Raw genomic sequence first — 6116 nt, forward strand, 5'->3', positions numbered from 1 at the left:
ATTGATATCAGTTCTGTCGCCCCAATATAAGCCGAATATATTGATGAATCAATAACATAACGCGTTCTATCTTACTGATCTAAGTTAGGAGCATGTGTTTCCACCCGAAAACAGCTTATTTACAGTTTTTATCAAGAAGCTGGGGAAAATTAAGAAACAAATAGTGTTATGTAGTGTATGGGGGAAAATGGCGGAATTTTTTTGTTTACATAGCTGTTTTGGCTACTGCAAATTACTTTACCAACCTGAATAAGTTATGTGCCACAGGGCCGATCATCGGCCCAAAAGTAGTACCAATTTCAGGGCCAGAGGGCCGATACATCGGCACCCTAAAAAAATTGTTGTTCTGGTGTCACAGTAGCAAAGCCTTTATGACAACGAAACTTGACATTGAGACAAAAAAAAGGGAAGGTTCCATATAGAAAATCTTGGTAGTTCACCAATCAATCAATTATTTATTTTTCTAATTTACTTGGCTGGATGACTGGTGGGTCTAACGTCAAAAAGTTTCTCACCGAGACAATTTCATGTACTGGTAATAATAACAATTTTATATAAAATGTTATCTTAATGAAATGTTTATATACCCTTTCGAGCTGGACAAGAAGTTGCATGATTCAATAAACCGTATACATGCATACATTTAAATATATGAGCCTTGGGTAACATATACCTCATTTCCAAAATAATTGTTTGTCTGTTTAAATTACAATTGAGCCGTTATTCGATTGTAATCAGTTGCTAGATATAAATGTTTGCTTTTTGATTTCTGTCCTTGTTTTCGATTAACAGTTTTTCAACCGAACCGATGATTTAACGCGCCTGGTCAATCGTTGTTTTGCTCTAGACATGCCAAATTCGTACAGGAAGCTGATATCAGAGATCAACTAAAATCAATTACAACGTATATCCCATCTTTATACAATGCAACACCAAATTCGGAAACAAGCCAATTCATTGGGAGCCGAGATAAATGAAATAAAAAATAAAACCAATGAATATAAATAGATACAGATGCCTATATCGGTCTCTCTTTTTTTATCTTGAATTTTCAACTCATTATATTGAATTTTTTTTGTTTTATTACAAAAAGAGTGGACGATATAAGCTTGCATGCACAAACCATAAGTTGATAGGACTACCACGTACATTCTATATTCTACAAACATGATATAAATAAAGTGATAGAAATTGAAATGGTAAGTTTTTTTAACCATTGTACATTCAATTTTGTCAAATTCAACCGCCTCTTTTCCAGTAATTACTTTTGACGAAAACAAAGTGAAGTATTCGCCCGAAATAAGGCGCAATCGGTGTTTTGTCTTTATCTGTATATTAAATGAATTGGAAATTCAATTTAATCGATTCTAAGATCATGTAAATCTGACAAAAGCTTTCTCAATTGTTAAGCTATACCCCCATCGAAAATGGTGCGATCGGTAGGACTCGCCTTGCATATATCAGGTCTGTCTTCCAATGTTGTGTTAGTCCTCTAATACTCCATTATATGTGAATGCATGTACGATGCATTAAAATTATGACCATATACATGCCTGCAAAAATGATAAGAGATAAAAATTTTGATATATTTTGAAGCTAAAAGGTGAAACTCCTCCTAATCTTTTCATTAAATGGAAAGACAATTTGGATGATGAAAACTAAATAAAATAGTATTTTTACATTTATCGGGTGCAGAGTATTGTCGATGAAATCATTCTCGTTTGATAATACTCACTGCCCTTTTTATTTTAATGTTTTATGTATAATAAAAGTCTTCTACAAATGTAGGTAAAATGAGGTAGCATCATTTTAGTTATTTTATTATTTCAATATTTTTTATTATTATTATTTTTTTTGCATTTATTCTATTTCTTTCAAAAGGTCCTTTCCTTTCGACAGTGTCGTTTGCTTTTTGTTCATTTACGTTCACATTTTGATTTTTAATGTTTAAGTAGCTTAGCTGCCCGGTCAATATTTTTAGACTTCCTATCAAGGGAAAAGCAATTAAAAAAATAATAATGGGAAACAAGTGTGTGGAAGTCATTCCACTCTCTTATCGGAAGCAAAATATATTGTAACGTCATACAATCGTTGCACGACAAAACGTTATAGAACAACAGTTCGGAAAATATTTTTGAAAACACGCCTTGCACTCTATTAGAAAAAAATCTGTATGCCTTTTTTAATGTTTGTTTTTAAAGATTTAAGCTTGCTTAAAACTTATCGCCTTGTTTTTTTTTATATGCATGTGATCATGTACCTTATATGTAATTTAGAACTTTAACACTTTTATTGCCACCTTTCACTGTCAGGCCTAGTAGTTTTTATGACGTTTCCACTTCAGGTATTTCATGAAGTAAACAAAGACAATAACGTCATGAAAACGTTGCCGAAGTCTTAGTATGTGGACATTGCTACCTTGTTTTTGCTAGTTGTATACACCGTCCGTGTCACAATTAATCCATTAAATTGGTTAGTCCTTCAAACGTCTAATTCAAATTCGGATATAGATAGTTGGCCGAAAGCATTCGTACGAGCAAAAGGTATGATTTATCATGAACTCAATAGAATTTCTATGAAATTGACTATGAAGGGATATAACGAAATTTGTTACAAATTACCTTATTAAATTTGATTATCGAAGATTCATATATGCTGACAAATATATGACGGAGATGCAGGTCCAGCCACATTATGAGACAGGGATGCAGGTCCAGCCACGGTATGAGACGGGGATGCAGGTCCAGCCACGGTATGAGACATGGATGCAGGTCCAGCCACGGTATCAGACGGGGGTGCAGGTCCAGCCACAGTATAAGACATGGATGCAGGTCAAGCAACGGTATGAGACGTGGATGCAGGTCCAGCCACGGTATCAGACGTGGGTGCGGGTCAAGGCACGGTATCAGACGGGGATGCAGGTCCAGCCGCGGTATGAGACGGGGATGTAAGTCCAGCCACTGTATTAGACGAGGATACAGGTCCAGTCATGTTATGAGACGAGAGGCAAGTCCAGCCACGGTATGAGATATGGATGCAACCCAGCAACGGTATGAGGCGTGGATGCGGGTCCAGCAACGGTATGAGACGTGGGTGCAGGTCCAGCCACGGTATGAGATGGGGATGCAGGTCCAGCCTCGTTAAGAGACGTGGGTGCGGGTCAAGCCACGTTATGAGACGTATTTGCAGATCCAGCCACGGTATGAGATGGGGATGCAGGTCAAGCCTCGGTATGAGACGTGGATTGAGATCCAGTTATGGTATTAGACATGGATGCGACTCCAGCCACAGTATGAGACGTATATGCGGGTTCAGCCATGGTATGAGCATTGCTTTGAGTATATAAGAGCGGCACTAAAATTTAATTTCAAAAAAGGACTGGTTCATATATTTTCCCTTCACATTGTCGGCAGTGAATTCAAGTATATTTTACACATTGAGAGAATACAAAAAAAGAACATGTAACAACAGATAAGAACGAAACACACACAACATTATACTGACAATAACTTCTTTCAACGTAATATGAATATTTCATCAAAGTATGTACTCGTGTACAGCATATATTGATATTGACTATTCGAATTTATATACCTGAAAAAAAAAACGGTCATATTACACCTATAGAGATAAGATAAAAGCAGAAAACATGGCTCGACTTCAAACGCATCTTAAAATAATGTTTGGTCTCCTAATTCCAGATACACGTACATCAAAATAAATGCCTTTAAAGTCTAAAATAATAATTTAAACAATAAAATCCGTTAAAGAAAACATGAATCAATTGCCCTTTCCTGAAGTTCCGACAGCTCTATCATAACATTTAATCGGTGATGCTAAAACTTAATGAAATAACATGTATTATAGATTTGATCACATAGCCGTTATAGAATATTTATTATAAAAACAGCACTAACAGCAGACCACAGACTGATACCATTCATGAACAAATTGTATTGTCAAAGCTACTCTACCTCCATCAATGCAAAATGTTATTTTTATTTGTCATCTTTTTCCGATTTGAACCTTTCTATTCATTCAAATGGATAAGTGTCCATTCCTTATCGGCATGTAAGATCTTATAAAAATTCCTGTGGTTCTAAAATACACGGAACAGTGAGGTATACAGCAGAATCTTCCGTAAGACCCCTCTCTTAAAATATATGTGTCAATGCAGGTGTTAACAGGTGTATCCATCTGCACCATGAAAACTGATTTATTCAACGGGTCATAGTTTTCCTTCCCTCGTTTATCTACCCTGGAATTGACTTTGTATGAGCAACTCGTCTGGAGTTTCTAGAAAAGCAGAGAACGCGCTTACCCTACCGGCGCACCTGGTCCATGCTCCCAGTTATTAGTGGAGTCCGAGGTGCTCATTTGATTTTGTTACTATGTGTATGTGATTTTAGTTACTTTATGTTTTTTGTTGTTTATGTCTGTTTTCCATGTCTGGTCTTTGTCCCTGGATTACATTCTTTTGATTACCACTATAACCTTGGCTCCCCTGATTACTCTTACAAATGTAGACTCTGGCGACTGCTATATCTTCGATCTAAATTAATGAAAATCGTATTAACAGGAGGATGTCTTAAATACTTCTCATTTGGTGTAAGGTATATGATATTTAAGAACCATATTCATTTCCAAAAAAAGTCTTCAATCTCTTAACGTAACCGTCTGAAAACCACACTCTGCAAATAAGAATAATTTCTTAATATGTTTATAAACTGTATGAAGTAGTAAAATAGAAAGGAAAGTTATCTGAAATTATCTAAAAAATGATTTCGACAAACTTATTTTACGAGGGTTTTTTTGTGTACTGTCTTAGGATAAGCTCCACCATTAATGAGCGTAAATGTTTTATTTAATGGTTTCCCCTTGTCTTGGGTTATAAAGATTGAAAGGTTAAATAGACTTCATTTTCTTTAGTGTGATTTATGATTGATTATTCAAGAAACTTTCTTTAATAAAAGAAATATACTTTCGAATTGTAGCATTATTTTGAAATGAATACTCTCGTATACTTTATGCATGTGGATATGCATAAAGTTGTTTTACATGTTAGATAATAACATTGTAATTGTCTGAACCACTACTTTACCTTCAATGAAACACAAATAAATATTTATATTTGTTGCATAAGAAATTCTATTTGGAATTCTTGCCTCGCGTTATTTACAATACTAAATTAAATCAAATATACATAGGAGGCAATATACCTTCTCAGTCTATAGTATTTTATAAGCGTCAAACAAAGAATAATTCCATTAATAGTTTTTAATAACCTGTTTTATGTTATGTAATTGAAATTCAGATAACCTCGTGTAGAAAGGAGAATTAAAAAAAAACTCTTTTCGATCTGAATTTAAGTTTTCGACTTTCCTTCTTTTTCATCTCTGTTAATATACTATCCTCGTCGCAACTGATATGAAACCATTATTTCAATGTTGTGCAACACTAAATTAGTAGTTAATGAATTTGATGAATTCGCTTTGTTTGTAATGCAAAATATAAATCACATAAATGATACAAATTTCGTTGTGTTGTAAACTTGATATCTGCAAACCATAGAAGCATCGACAGGGGGATAATTTTCTACATCAAAATAAACGTGAACAAAGGAAACAAAGACAATCTATATACACATAAAAACTGAGGAAATGAAAAACATGACGTCACACACACACACACACACACACACACTAAACCACTATAAAACCGGCAGTAACATTAGGTGGTCCGATAAGGTTGGCATGTCCTGTTCCACCGGTGGCGTCCGCAATGGTACTACACGGAAGAGTTATCCGGTAATTACGAGTCATAATGGCGTGTCGTCAAGGTGTACCCAGATATAAGCATATCGAAATAGGAAGCCAAATTCAGCACATTTATTTTCTACCAGTGTATGTCAAGAACCTACATCATGATAAGCCCATACTTCATATAATGGGCGAAACATCAGTGTTTAGGAATTTAGAATTCTGAGCTAGTGAAAATTTGGTAAATATTCGAATTATAGTTTGTTCGTTGTCAGAAAGTCCGATAATTGGGTAAATGTTGCAAATGTCGGTATGATGTGCACGTGTTTCAAGGAATAGCTTGTCATCAACAGGAAT

This window comes from Perna viridis, chromosome 9, assembly GCF_037379345.1.
Source record: "Perna viridis isolate PV_CMFRI_1.1 ecotype Kerala chromosome 9, ASM3737934v1, whole genome shotgun sequence".
In the NCBI taxonomy this organism is placed as follows: Eukaryota; Metazoa; Mollusca; class Bivalvia; order Mytilida; family Mytilidae; genus Perna; species Perna viridis.